Source organism: Coregonus clupeaformis, chromosome 16, assembly GCF_020615455.1.
Source record: "Coregonus clupeaformis isolate EN_2021a chromosome 16, ASM2061545v1, whole genome shotgun sequence".
NCBI classification, from domain to species: Eukaryota; Metazoa; Chordata; class Actinopteri; order Salmoniformes; family Salmonidae; genus Coregonus; species Coregonus clupeaformis.
In genome coordinates, this window is record NC_059207.1 from 11,354,424 (window position 1) to 11,369,979 (window position 15,556).

General features: G+C 43.2%; 1 protein-coding gene and 1 non-coding gene across 4 annotated transcripts in view; one reads left to right on the forward strand and one right to left on the reverse strand.

Annotated features, from left to right (window-relative positions):
• Positions 1-15,556, reverse strand: part of rtkna (rhotekin a) — a 117,144-nt gene that overhangs the window by 89,328 nt on the left and 12,260 nt on the right. The gene's annotated exons all lie outside the window — the stretch shown is intronic.
• trnag-ucc lies at positions 5,353-5,427 on the forward strand. The gene has a single exon. It is a non-coding gene; the product is annotated as a tRNA-Gly (tRNA).

Sequence of the window (15,556 nt, forward strand, 5' to 3'; positions counted from 1 at the left end):
CAGAAACCGTGGATAGATGGCAGCAAATGCCACCGCATTTAACCATGGCAAGGTGACTGGGAATATGGTTGAATACAAACAGTGTAGTTATTCCCGCCGTAAAGCAATCAAACAGGCAAAACGTCAGTACAGAGACAAAGTGGAGACACAGCACAGACACGAGACGTATGTGGCAGGGTCTACAGACAATCACGGATTACAAAGGGAAATGGAGCCACGTCGAGGACACCGACGTCTTGCTCCTGGACAAGCAAAATACCTTCTTCGCCCACTTTGAGGATAACACAGTGCCACCGACGCGGCCCGTTCCCAAGGACTGTGGGCTCTTGTTCTCCGTGGCCGACGTGAGTAAGACATTTAAGCGTGTTAAGGGGAGTGAAGGGTTGTTCAGCACATTCTCAACAGGCTCTCAGCTGTTCAACCATGCCCTGACACCCTCTACTGAATGCTGCACAACTCAGGAGATGTGTGTGTGTCTGTGTGTGTGCGTACGAGAAAGCAAGTGTGTGTGTTGACTGCCAATGGGAAAAGGAATCAAACGGGGTGTATTCTCTAAAGGAAAGGTTTAAATCAGAAAAGAGAACCAGTCTGTATACTAAAGTTGAGGTCTTCACTGTGGATCCGTGGCTTTCCCTCCCATAATTTTTTTTTTTTTTTTTACGGAAACACATACCGAATGGACCCGAGGACACTCAGATCTGTTCTGGAAAAGGCCAGTGGAAAAACAGACCCGTGATGGTCCGGATCCGAGAGACCCATTCATATCCGAGAGTAGAAAAAGAGATAGAGAGAGAGAAACCTCAGACCTGGCACTGCCAGCACCATCAATAAATAAGCGATATTGGCCAAATGATCCACAGTTACATGTCCTTACAAACTGCCCAATAACAAATTACAAAAAAACTATTAGTTGTATTTCGATGTGTAGCATACTCAAAACTTTATAGCCTATTCATGGATTGCACATTTAGTCACAATATTGTTTTGAATGTTCGTTTTAGGACTGATGCCCAGCTGAGCATTCTACTCATTGCAGTCTCAATACGTGCTGATGAAGATCTCGTCTAAAGTGCATTACTGTGGCTTGGAAACACGAGGACATTTCAAAAGGAGGCAAATAATTATTAGGACAAGCTTTTGTCATCACTGTGATGTTGCCAATTGATTGTGACTTTGCAATCAACAGTAGCCTAGGCCAAGGCTCCTTCCACACTTTCTCTCTCCTCAGCAGCAGGCGCATGTGAGGTTAGCAGCCAGAAGCAGTTTCAGCTGGACATAAGCTATACGTTTTATTGCGTTGCAATTGGCTGACAAAGATAACAAGCTTGTGCAGTTGTCATCACCTCTCTCTCTCTCTCTCTCTCTCTCTCTCTCTCTCTCTCTCTCTCTCTCTCTCTCTCTCTCTCTCTCTCTCTCTCTCTCTCTCTCTCTCTCTCTCTCTCTCTCTCTCTCTCTCTCTCTCTCTCTCTCTCTCTCTCTCTCTCTCTCTCTCTCTCTCTCTCTCTCTCTCTCTCTCTCTCTCTCTCTCTCTCTCTCTCTCTCTCTCTCTCTCTCTCTCTCTCTCTCTCTCTCTCTCTCTCTCTCTCTCTCTCTCTCTCTCTCTCTCTCTCTCTCTCTCTCTCTCTCTCTCTCTCTCTCTCTCTCTCTCTCTCTCTCTCTCTCTCTCTCTCTCTCTCTCTCTCTCTCTCTCTCTCTCTCTCTCTCTCTCTCTCTCTCTCTCTCTCTCTCTCCCACAGTACTGTATCCAAAGTTGTGAAACATATGTCTATGATAGGTTCAGACTTTGTCCAGTCCGGTCCGTCTGTGGACGTTAACATCAAGGCCAGGGACGTTTGGTGTCGGTCGGTGGTCAATGGGTGAAGATGCAGGTTACAGTACATGGAAAGAGGGGGCTCATGGGTAGGTGTCAGTAAGAGCTGGGAGTGGTGACATTAACTGGAGAGAGGAAGGGGTGGTCCAGACTCAGACTGTTTTAACACTCTTGGTTTGACCACCAGATGACAGAAAGAGAAAGAAAACAGTTATGAGCTGAACATAACAGCATGCCAGTGGAAGGGAGGACAGTAGCAGGTGACCCAACTGTGGTTTGTGACGAGGTCCTCTGTAGCTCAGCTGGTAGAGCACGGCGCTTGTAACGCCAAGGTAGTGGGTTCGATCCCCGGGACCACCCATACACAAAAAAAATGTATGCACGCATGACTGTAAGTCGCTTTGGATAAAAGCGTCTGCTAAATGGCATATTATTATTATTATTATTATTACTATTATGATATCCCATTGTAGCCAAATCAGTTTAATCACTTAACAATTCATAAACAAATTTCATATCAGTAAAATCACTACAACTAATTGGTAGGTCTACCATTACTTGTTACTGTGAACTTTCATTATCCTCCTAAACAAATATCTTAAAGATAGCTGAGGCACAAGGCAATATTTCTTAAACTTACAGAAGGTTTAAAAAAAGTATCCACAACTAAATATAAGTGTTGATATTATTTGGCAGGTGTCTTTACATCAACATGATTGTGTTTTTATGTATTTCTGATACCTTTTAATACTTTTTCTGGTAGATGTTTTCTAAGACCACTTTTCCATCTGTTTATCCAGAAATCAAAACATTTAAATTATGCCAAATCTTTTGGGATTGAAAATGGTTGAAAATGCATCTTTGCCTTTCATTTCACACAAAATAGACTTTTAGCTTTCATTTGACACGCTCCTATGAACTTCACATGTTGGCGCTCATGGGTCCCACAACCAACTTAACAGGAGGAGAGGAAAAGGAAAAAGGAGAGGGGAGAAGGAAAAGAGAGAGTCTGAGAGGCTGGGTCAATTGTAAGGCACGCCATTTACTTTCCCCTTCTCACCAAGTATTATAATACTACTGCATTGTGAATTCTGAACAATGGCAGGATGCTGTTTTCAAGAAATACAATTTTTTGATTTGCTACATTTGGACAAAGTATTCTCTATCTTGGATGTACAAACAGTCACACACACAGACAAAGCCAGCAGCTAGCACAACAAACACTCAAGCTATACACCTCCGCATTTATTTGCCAATGTACGTTCTGCATACCAAGGAAGCCTCTCAGAGAAGGAGAGGGTCCAGCCTTTGTTTCAGAGAGAGGGTCAGAGGGAGTAAACCTCCTCCTGGCATCTCCAATGTACCCCTGTCACTACTGACACATGCATTATACCAGGGAAACCTAAGAGGAACCCTTTGCCCCCCCGGCCCCTTAAGGCGGGCCCTCAGCCTGGCATTTGTGCCCCAGGCATGAGTCTTGTTCTGGGCCAGAGCAATGAGTGATAGATACTCTATTGTTCTCCAGACCCTGGGCTGCCTTGAGCATAGCCGAGTTGAGGGGATGTTTTTGCATTCCTCGACACGACTCCCCCCCGTGTGTTCATGATTCGAGGTGCTTCCTCTCCGTGGGCAACAGCGCCAGCATTGCCCTAAGAACAACCTTACATGGGCTGCAGAAGAAAGCAAGCCCAGCATTTGTGAGTTCGACTAGTGAGAGTGACAGAGCGACATAGAGACCACCAGTCAACAGTGCATTAGGAGAGTATTCAGACCCCTTGACCTTTTCCACATTGTTACATTACAGCCTTATTCTAAAATTGATTAAATAAAAAAAATCCTCAATCTACCCACAATACCCCATAATGAACAAGAGAAAACAGGTTTGTAGTAATTTCTGCAAATTTATAAAAAATTAAAAACAGAAATACCTTATTTACATAAGTAATCAGACCCTTTGCTATTAGACTCGAAATTGAGCTCAGGTGCATCCTGTTTCTATTGATCATCCTTGAGATGTTTCTACAACTTGGAGTCCACCTGTGGTAAATTCAATTGATTGGACATGATTTGGAAAGGCACACTCCTGTCTATATAAGGTCCCACAGTTGACAGCGCACGTCAGAGCAAAAACCAAGCCATGATGTCGAAGGAATTGTCCGTAGAGCTCCAAGACACGATTGTGTCGAGGCACAGATCTGGGGAAGGATACCAACACATTTCTGCAGCATTGAAGGTCCCCAAGAACACAGTGGCCTCCATCATTCTTAAATGGAAGAAGTTTGGAACCACCAAGACTCTTCCTAGAGCTGGCCACCCGGCCAAACTGAGCAATCGGGGGAGAAGGACCTTGGTAAGGGAGGTGACCAAGAACCCGATAGTCACTCTGACAGAGCTCCAGAGTTCCTCTGTGGAAATGGGAGAACCTTCCAGAAGGACAACCATCTCTGCAGCACTCCACCAAATAGGCCATTATGGTAGAGTGGCCAGACAGAAGCCACTCCTCAGTAAAAGGCACATGACAGCCTGCTTGGAGTTGGCCAAAAAGCACCTAAAGAAAGAGAAACAAGAATCTCTGGTCTGACGAAACCAAGCTCAAACTCTTTGGCCTGAATGCCAAGCTTCACGTCTGGAGGAAACCTGGCACCATCCCTACGGTGAAGCATGGTGGTGGCAGCATCATGCTGTGGGGATGTTTTTCAGCGGCAGAGCTTGAGAGGATCTGCAGAGAAGAATGGGAGAAGCTCCCCAAATACAGGTGTGCCAAGCATGTAGCATCATACCCAAAAAGACTCGAGGCTGTAATCGCTGCCAAGGGTGCTTCAACAAAGTACTGAGTAAAGGGTCTGAATACTTATGTAAATGTGATGTCAGTTTTCTATTTTTTATAAATGTGCACAAATTTATCAAAATCTGTTTTTGCTTTGTCATTATGGGGTATTGTGTGTAGATTGATGAGGGGAAAAAACTATTTAATCCATTTTAGAATAAGGCTGTAACGTAACAAAATGTGGAAAAAGTGAAGGGGTCTGAATACTTTCCGAATGCACTGTATGTATGCATGCATGTATGTATGTATGTATGCATGCATGTAAACTACCGGTCAAAGGTTTTAGAACACCTACTCATTCAAGGATTTTTCTTTATTTTTACTATTTTCTACATCGTAGACAATCAAAATATACATTTATATTTGAGATTCTTTGCCTTGATGACAGCTTTGCATATTCTTGGCATTGTCTCAACCAGCTTCACTTGGAATGCTTTTCCAACAGTCTTGAAGGAGTATGCTGAACACTTCATCATTTTTGCATTTCACTTCGGCAACATTGACCTTGTCATTCATGCCATTTAAGCATATTGAATTGAGAGAGAGACAGAGAACAGAGATAGAGACAGAGAGATCCATTTGGATATAGGACCTACACCTATATGCTCACACACACACAGGCTTAAATAAATCATCTGAAAAACACACTGGTGGTTTATAGTCATGTAATCTCTGCCAAACCACATTAAACGTTTTAACAGTGCTCTCATGTCTGAGCACTGTTAGCTCAGTTGGTAGAGCATGGTGCTTCCAACGCCAGGGTTGTGGGTTCGATTCCCACGGGGGGCCAGTATGAAAAAAAATAATGTATGCACTCACTAACTGTAAGTCACTCTGGATAAGAGCGTCTGCTAAATGACTAAAATGTAAAATGTAAAGAACAGTGCAGGTTTGCGCAAGGTCTCAACAAAACATCCGGAGCACAATTGCAGTGAATGTTGCAGATAGATTACAAGCAGTCACACACAACTCGTAAATGACTCTGGCAAAATAACTTCTACACCACAAAGCTGGGAATAAACTTCTTCCCTGGTCATTGAAGTTATTTTGCACCAGCTCCACAGCATCGTAGGCCCAGCCGGACCGAACTGGCACAGATCAAATAGAAATGCATCCTCCCTGCCTTGACATTCCCACTGATTGGACAATGTAGGATTGGTGAACGCAATAGGGTGGTAACCTTGCTCTCACTCATCCAATCACTTCTAGATAATTTTATAACCTCCAGGAAGGCAGGGTACATTTTTAAAGTATTGGAACGAGGCCCATGGCTCTCTCTGCTCCACAGGCCCAGGCCCTGCTACATGCTCCTGGAGGCTGCCTGGACTGGGAGAGAGTGGGCGGCTGCCTGGGACTGGGAGAGAGTGGACGGCTGCCTGGGACTGGGAGAGAGTGGAAGGAGGGCTGGGACTGGGAGAGAGTGGGCGGCTGCCTGGGACTGGGAGAAAGTGGAAGGAGGGCTGGGACTGGGAGAGAGTGGAAGGAGGGCTGGGACTGGGAGAGAGTGGAAGGAGGGCTGGGACTGGGAGAGAGTGGAAGGAGGGCTGGGACTGGGAGAGAGTGAAAGGAGGACTGGGACTGGGAGAGAGTGGAAGGAGGGCTGGGACTGGGAGAGAGTGGAAGGAGGGCTGGGACTGGGAGAGAGTGGAAGGAGGGCTGGGACTGGGAGAGAGTGGAAGGAGGGCTGGGACTGGGAGAGAGTGGGTGGCGGGCTGGGTCTGGGTGTGTCCATCACAACATCACATGATCCAACCACTTCCTGAACCAAAGTATAGCTGCTGGTGGCCATGGTGGTCGGGTGGGTAGTCTCAGAAATTAAATCGTAGGGCTGAGTTTGAACTCTTAGCGTTTCTCTCTCTATCACATGGGTGTCTCGCTGTGGCAGTAAACCAGCATGGACAGAATAGTGTGCAGTGAGATTGGTGTTTTGTGCGGGGCGATTGGAAAGGCAGATGTCAACTCCAACAGAGAGTGAAGCAGAGGAGCTGGACAGAAGGGAATATACTATGTGTGCACGCACACACACACACACACAGAAAAACAGACAGGCTGCCATACATGTTGATTCAGCAGTAACCCCCATTCTCTCAGGGTCTGGTAGTCAGATGGAGATCCATCCATCATTAACCCCAGAGACAGAGTAACCAGGAAGACCCACATGAATACTACTATACTGAAACTAGCAGATGTGCACACACCCATCCAGGAACACTCACAGGTGCAAAGAAAGACATGTGTATGCAAGAGTTCTCAGAGTGAGTGGCTGCAAACCAAGTCCACAGCATTTTAACACTAGCTCTGCCATCTATACAGCAGCTCACGTCATAGAATAGCAACTGTCACAATGTCAAACTGTGAATGTCAAGAAAATGTGTCACATGAGTAATTCCCAAGCAAACAGGTGGTCGACTAAACTCAACTGCACGATTTACGATGGAGTTGAGCGGCGACTAATGTGGGCGGACTGGAGCGCCAACTTCACATAAAATGATGTTTCTATCAAAAACTACTGACTTCAGCACCCAAAGAATAGCCCGCAATTACACAGAATAATGGATGCATGGTATCCTGGGTCCAGTCAAACAATAGACTTGAGGTCAGTTGTATAACGTCCTTCTGTAGTCCATCTATTTCGACGATGGTTCAGCTTGATAACTCACTGGAACTGGCTGATTCCAGAGTATGTGAGCAGAGCTGAGGTGGAGTGGAGCAAGGAGCGGAGTGTGCTCAATTTGACAGAGCACGGAGCGAGTTTTCCAAAGGCTGGAGCGTCGGCCTTCTCTCCCGCTCTAATTTCACTCCAGTACCACTACAGCAGTAGCGCTCACTTCCCTTCACCAGCTCAGGGCATGCCCGGCCCAGCATGCATTTGTAGGCTACTTGTTTGCTGCTATCGCCCCTTGCTTTAGCTACTATCATTGAGTTCGCTACATATTTTCATAAAGAAACGGACAACACACACAGATGCTAAATCAAGGTGACTTACAAAGATGAGCACCAAGAGCAAGAGTGTCCAACACTAAAGAATCATTGTAGAAAAAATATTGAATTAGTTTACTCTAATTAAGGGAGGGGTGGTAGGTTTAGGGGAAAATGATAAAGGAAACAATATTTTAAAATAATAATATTTAAAATAATATATACATTACCAGTCAGAAGTTTGGACACACCTACTCATTCCAGGGTTTTTCTTTATTTTCACTATTTTCTACATTGTAGAATAATAGTGAAGACATCAAAACTATGAAATAACACATGGAATCATGTAGTAACCACAAAAGTGTTAAACAAATCAAATATATTTTACATTTGAGATTCTTCAAATAGCCACCCTTTGCCTTGATGACAACTTTGCACACTCTTGGCATTCTCTCAACCAGCTTCATGAGGTAGTCACCTGGAATGCATTTCAATTAACAGGTGTGCCTTCTTAAAATTTGTGGAATTTCTTTCCTTCTTAATGCGTTTGAGCCAATCAGTTGTGTTCTGACAAGGTAGTAGGGTATACAGAAGATAGCCCTATTTCGTAAAAGACCAAGTCCACATTATGGAAAGAACAGCTCAAATCAGCAAAGAGAAATGACAGTCCATCATTACTTTAAGACATGAAGGTCAGTCAATACGGAACATTTCAAGAACTTTGAAAGTTTCTTCAAGTGCATTCGCAAAAACCATCAGGCGCTATGATGAAACTGGCTCTCATGAGGACCGCCACAGGAATGGAAGACCCAGAGTTAACTCTGCTGCAGGGGATAAGTTAATTAGAGTTACCAGCCTCAGAAATTGCAGCCCAAATAAATGCTTCACAGAGTTCAAGTAACAGACACATCTCAACATCAACTGTTCAGAGGAGACTGTGTGAATCAGGCCTTCATGGTCAAATTGCTGCAAAGAAACCACTCCTAAAGGACACCAATAAGAAGATGAGACTTACTTGGGCCAAGAAACACGAGCAAATGGACATTAGACCAGTGGAAATGTGTCCTTTGGTATGGAGTCCAAATTGGAGATTTTTGGTTCCAACCGCCGTGTCTTTGTGAGACGCGGTGTGGGTGAACGGATGATCTCTGCATGTGTAGTTCCCACCGTAAAGCATGGAGGAGAAGGTGTTATGGTGTGGGGGTGTCTGTGATTTATTTACAATTCAAGGCACACTTAACCAGCATGGCTACCACAGCATTCTGTTGCGATACGCCATCCCATCTGGTTTGGGCTTAGTGGGACTATCATTTGTTTTTCAACAGGACAATGACCCAACACACCTCCAGGCTGTGTAAGGGCTATTTTACCAAGAAGGAGAGTGATGGAGTGCTGCATTAGATGACCTGGCCTCCACAATCCCCCGACCTCAACCCAATTGAGATGGTTTGGGTCGGACCGCAGAGTGAAGGAAAAGCAGCCAACAAGTGCTCAGCATATGTGGGAACTCCTTAAAGACTGTTGGAAAAGCATTCCAGGTGATCTGGTTGAGAGAATGCCAAGAGTGTGCAAAGCTGTCATCAAGGCAAAGGGTGGCTATTTGGAGAATCTCAAATATATTTCGATTTGTTTAACACTTTTTTGGTTACTACATGATTCCATATGTGTTATTTCATAGTTTTGATGTCTTCACTATTATTCTACAATGTAGAAAATAGTAAAAATAAAGAAAAACCCTTGAATGAGTAGGTGTGTCCAAACTTTTTACTGGTACTGTATATATTTATTTACTAAAAAGATATATATGGGGGATTGGAAATTATGCAGACAATTACATTGATAGAAGCCACAAACTATCTGCAATATTAAAGCTGATCTACACTAAAAAATATATATAATAATCATAATATTCTTTTGAAATACAAAAAAAACACAATATATATATATATATATATATATATATATACACACACACACACATACATACACATACATACACTACCGTTCAAAAGTTTGGGGTCAGTTAGAAATGTCCTTGTTTTCGAAAGAAAAGCAAAAAAAATGTCCATCAAAATATCTTCAAATTGATCAGAAATACAGTGTAGACATTAATTGTTAATGTTGTAAATGGCTATTGTAGCTGGAAACCGCTGATTTTTAATGGAATATCTACATAGGCGTACAGAGGCCCATTATCAGCAACCATCAGTCCTGTGTTCCAATGGCACGCTGTGTTTGCTAATCCAAGTTTATCATTTTAAAAGGCTAATTGATCATTAGAAAACCCTTTTGCAATTATGTTAGCACAGCTGAAAACTGTTGTGCTGATTAAAGAAGCCATAAAACTGGCCTTCTTGAGACTAGTTGAGTATCTGGAGCATCAGCAATTGTGGGTTCGATTACAGGCGTCCACCCACGGTGCTCAGAATGACAGAAATCACATTTAGATTATGGCAATCCATATTAATAGAACATGCAAGTCAAGGATGCAACGATGTGCGGTCCTTCTTACCTATTTCTGATGCACACTTTGAAGATATTAGAATAACGGTCCACATTTACTTTTCCTCAGCCAACAAGTCGAGTAACGAACAGAAAAATCACTTGCCTATGTCATTCTACTATCCCCCACAGTAGAAAAGTTGACCTATTCTATTGGTCAGCTTGTCGAGAAAGAAATAGCCTGTTCCAAACCGACTCTGGGACTGTTGTGGGACAATAGATCCCAAATTCATACAACCAGTAGGCCTAGGCTACATATATATATTTTTTAAGCAAATTAGTCTGATGCAACAGATCAGAACGTTTATCTTAGAATGTTGATAAACAATTATTTTTCTCACATAAGCGCAGCAATGCGCAAAAGGCAGTAGGCTACGTGCGAATGTTCGTTACATAATGCAATTAGCGGGGAAACACCATCAAAAGCGCACCAACATGAGAGCGGTTTCATGTGACAGAGATTAAAATATCTGTTAGGAATTTAGAAAGAGGGGAGATCTGATACGCAATAACTAGCAAGGGTTGTTAATATGACCAGGATTGTGCCTTTGGCTACTGGACAATGAAAGAAAGTTGTTATAAAATAATTGCTTAAACGGATATGGTTTGATTTAGGCTAGGCTACTTTTCTTTTCTTTTTTTGGGGGGGGTAGATCAGCTTTAATATTGCAGATAGATTGTAACTTCCATCAATGTAATTGTCTGCATCACTTCCAATCTCCCATTAGTTTTTTTTTCTCGCATATATATACAGTGGGGGAAAAAAGTATTTAGTCAGCCACCAATTGTGCAAGTTCTCCCACTTAAAAAGATGAGAGAGGCCTGTAATTTTCATCATAGGTACACGTCAACTATGGCAGACAAATTGAGGAAAGAAATCCCGAAAATCACATTGTAGGATTTTTTATGAATTTATTTGCAAATTATGGTGGAAAATAAGTATTTGGTCACCTACAAACAAGCAAGATTTCTGGCTCTCACAGACCTGTAACTTCTTTTTAAGAGGCTCCTCTGTCCTCCACTCGTTACCTGTATTAATGGCACCTGTTTGAACTTGTTATCAGTATAAAAGACACCTGTCCACAACCTCAAACAGTCACACTCCAAACTCCACTATGGCCAAGACCAAAGAGCTGTCAAAGGACACCAGAAACAAAATTGTAGACCTGCACCAGGCTGGGAAGACTGAATCTGCAATAGGTAAGCAGCTTGGTTTGAAGAAATCAACTGTGGGAGCAATTATTAGGAAACGGAAGACATACAAGAACACTGATAATCTCCCTCGATCTGGGGCTCTACGCAAGTCTCACCCCGTGGGGTCAAAATGATCACAAGAACAGTGAGCAAAAATCCCTGAACCACACGGGGGGACCTAGTGAATGACCTGCAGAGAGCTGGGACCAAAGTAACAAAGCCTACCATCAGTAACACACTACGCCGCCAGGGACTCAAATCCTGCAGTGCCAGACGTGTCCCCCTGCTTAAGCCAGTACATGTCCAGGCCCGTCTGAAGTTTGCTAGAGTGCATTTGGATGATCCAGAAGAGGATTGGGAGAATGTCATATGGTCAGATGAAACCAAAATAGAACTTTTTGGTAAAAACTCAACTTGTCGTGTTTGGAGGACAAAGAATGCTGAGTTGCATCCAAAGAACACCATACCTACTGTGAAGCATGGGGGTGGAAACATCATGCTTTGGGGCTGTTTTTCTGCAAAGGTACCAGGACGACTGATCCGTGTAAAGGAAAGAATGAATGGGGCCATGTATCGTGAGATTTTGAGTGAAAACCTCCTTCCATCAGCAAGGGCATTGAAGATGAAACGTGGCTGGGTCTTTCAGCATGACAATGATCCCAAACACACCGCCCGGGCAACGAAGGAGTGGCTTCGTAAGAAGCATTTCAAGGTCCTGGAGTGGCCTAGCCAGTCTCCAGATCTCAACCCCATAGAAAATCTTTGGAGGGGAGTTGAAAGTCTGTGTTGCCCAGCGACAGCCCCAAAACATCACTGCTCTAGAGGAGATCTGCATGGAGGAATGGGCCAAAATACCAGCAACAGTGTGTGAAAACCTTGTGAAGACTTACAGAAAACGTTTGACCTGTGTCATTGCCAACAAAGGGTATATAACAAAGTATTGAGAAACTTTTGTTATTGACCAAATACTTATTTTCCACCATAATTAGCAAATAAATTCATAAAAAATCCTACAATGTGATTTTCTGGAGAAAAAAAATCTCATTTTGTCAGTCATTGTTGACGTGTACCTATGATGAAAATTACAGGCCTCTCTCATCTTTTTAAGTGGGAGAACTTGCACAATTGGTGGCTGACTAAATACTTGTTTTCCCCACTGTATATACACATACATAGTTGAAGTCGGAAGTTTACATACACCTTAGCCAAATACATTTAAACTCACTTTTTCACAATTCCTGACATTTAATCCTAGTAAATATTCCCTGTCGATCTTAGGTCAGTTAGGATCACCATTTTATTTTAAGAATGTGAAATGTCAGAATAATAGTAGAGAGAATGATTTATTTAAGCTTTTATGTCTTTCATCACATTCCCAGTGGGTCAGAAGTTTACATACACTCAATTAGTATTTGGTAGAATTGCCTTTAAATTGTTTATCTTGAGTCAAACGTTTCGGGTAGCCTTCCACAAGCTTCCCACAATAAATTGGGTGAATTTTGGACCATTCCTCCTGACAGAGCTGGTGTAACCGAGTCAGGTTTGTAGGCCTCCTTGCTCACACACACTTTTTCAGTTCTGCCCATAAATGTTCTATATGATTGAGGTCAGGGCTTTGTGATGGCCACTCCAATACCTTGACTTTGTTGTCCTTAAGCCATTTTGCCACAACTTTGGAATCATGCTTGGGGTCATTGTCCATTTGGAAGACCCATTTGCAACCAAGCTTTAACTTCCTGACTGATGTCTTGAGATGTTGCTTCAATATATCCACATAATTTTCCTTCCTCATGATGCCATCTATTTTGTGAAGTGCACCAGTCCCTCCTGCAGCAAAGCACCCCCACAGCATGATGCTGCCACCCCCGGCATCACGGTTGGGATGGTGTTCTTCGGCTTGCAAGCATTCCCCCTTTTCCTCCAAACATAACGATGGTCATTATGGCCAAACAGTTCTATTTTTGTTTAATCAGACCAGAGGACATTTCTCCAAACAGTACGCTCTTTGTCCCCATGTGCGGTTGCATACCGTAGTCTGGCTTTTTTATGGTGGTTTTGGAGCAGTGGTTTCTTCCTTGCTGAGCGGCCTTTCAGGTTATGTCGATATAGGACTCGTTTTACTGTGGATATAGATACTTTTGTACCTGTTTCCTCCAGCATCTTCACAAGGTCCTTTGCTGTTGTTCTGGGATTGATTTTCACTTTTCACACCAAAGTACGTTCATCTCTAGGAGACACAACGCGTCTCCTTCCTGAGCGGTATGACGGCTGCGGGGTCCCATGGTGTTTATACTTGCGTACAGATGAACGTGGTACCTTCAGGCGTTTGGAAATTGCTCCCAAGGATGTACCAGACTTGTGGAGGTCTACAATTCTTTTTCTGAGATCTTGACTGATTTCTTTTGATTTTCCCATGATGTCAAGCAAAGAGGCACTGAGTTTGAAGGTAGGCCTTGAAATACATCCACAGGTACACCTCCAATTGACTCAAATGATGTCAATTAGCCTATCAGAAGCTTCTAAAGCCTTGACATCATTTTCTGGAATTTTCCAAGCTGTTTAAAGGCACACTCAACTTAGTGTATGTAAACTTCTGACCCACTGGAATTGTGATACAGTGAATTATAAGTAAAATAATCTGTCTGTAAACAACTGTTGGAAATATTACTTGTATCATGCACAAAGTAGATGTCCTAACCGACTTGCCAAAACTATAGTTTGTTACCAAGAAATATGTGGAGTGGTTGAAAAACGAGTTTTAATGACTCCAACCTAAGTGTATGTAAACTTCCAACTTCAACTGTACATTTCCTTTTTTTAAATATATTTCCCTTTATTACTTTCCAATCCCACCACCCCTTCCCTAATTGGAGTAAACAACAATGCTTAGGCCTCTACTTCCAGCTTATACATACTATATACATTTTATGGACACAGTCAATTTTACAATAATTCTATTTTGTTTGTTTTTACTCCTGAACTTCCTCTACCCTCAACCTCTCCGATCATTTTCATGATGTCCATCTGGTTTGCTTCTATATGCCATATCTTTCTAAATGTGCACTTTCACAAAAGCTCTCAACCTATAACCTACAGTGAGGGAAAAAAGTATTTGATCCCCTGCTGATTTTGTACATTTGCCAACTGACAAAGACATGATCAGTCTATAATTTTAATGGTAGGTTTATTTGAACAGTGAGAGACAGAATAACAACAAAATAATCCAGAAAAACGCATGTCAAAAATGTTATAAATTGATTTGCATTTTAATGAGGGAAATAAGTATTTGACCCCTCTGCAAAACATGACTTAGTACTTGGTGGCAAAACCCTTGTTGGCAATCACAGAGGTCAGACGTTTCTTGTAGTTGGCCACCAGGTTTGCACACATCTCAGGAGGGATTTTGTTCCACTCCTCTTTGCAGATCTTCTCCAAGTCATTAAGGTTTCGAGGCTGACGTTTGGCAACTCAAACCTTCAGCTCCCTCCACAGATTTTCTATGGGATTAAGGTCTGGAGACTGGCTAGGCCACTCCAGGACCTTAATGTGCTTATTCTTGAGCCACTCCTTTGTTGCCTTGGCCGTGTGTTTTGGGTCATTGTCATGCTGGAATACCCATCCACGACCCATTTTCAATACCCTGGCTGAGGGAAGGAGGTTCTCACCCAAGATTTGACGGCACATGGCCCCATCCATCGTCCCTTTGATGCGGTGAAGTTGTCCTGTCCCCTTAGCAGAAAAACACCACCAAAGCATAATGTTTCCACCTCCATGGTTGACGGTGGAGATGGTGTTCTTGGGGTCATAGGCAGCATTCCTCCTCCTCCAAACACGGCGAGTTGAGTTGATGCCAAAGAGCTCGATTTTGGTCTCATCTGACCACAACACTTTCACCCAGTTCTCCTCTGACTCATTCAGATGTTCATTGGCAAACTTCAGACGGGCCTGTATATGTGCTTTCTTGAGCAGGGGGACCTTGCGGGCGCTGCAGGATTTCAGTCCTTCACGGCGTAGGGTGTTACCAATTGTTTTCTTGGTGACTATGGTCCCAGCTGCCTTGAGATCATTGACAAGATCCTCCCGTGTAGTTCTGGGCTGATTCCTCACCATTCTCATGATCATTGCAACTCCACGAGGTGAGATCTTGCATGGAGCCCCAGGCCGAGGGAGATTGACAGTTCTTTTGTGTTTCTTCCATTTGCGAATAATCGCACCAACTGTTGTCACCTTCTCACCAAGCTGCTTGGCGATGGTCTTGTAGCCCATTCCAGCCTTGTGTAGGTCTACAATCTTGTCCCTGACAT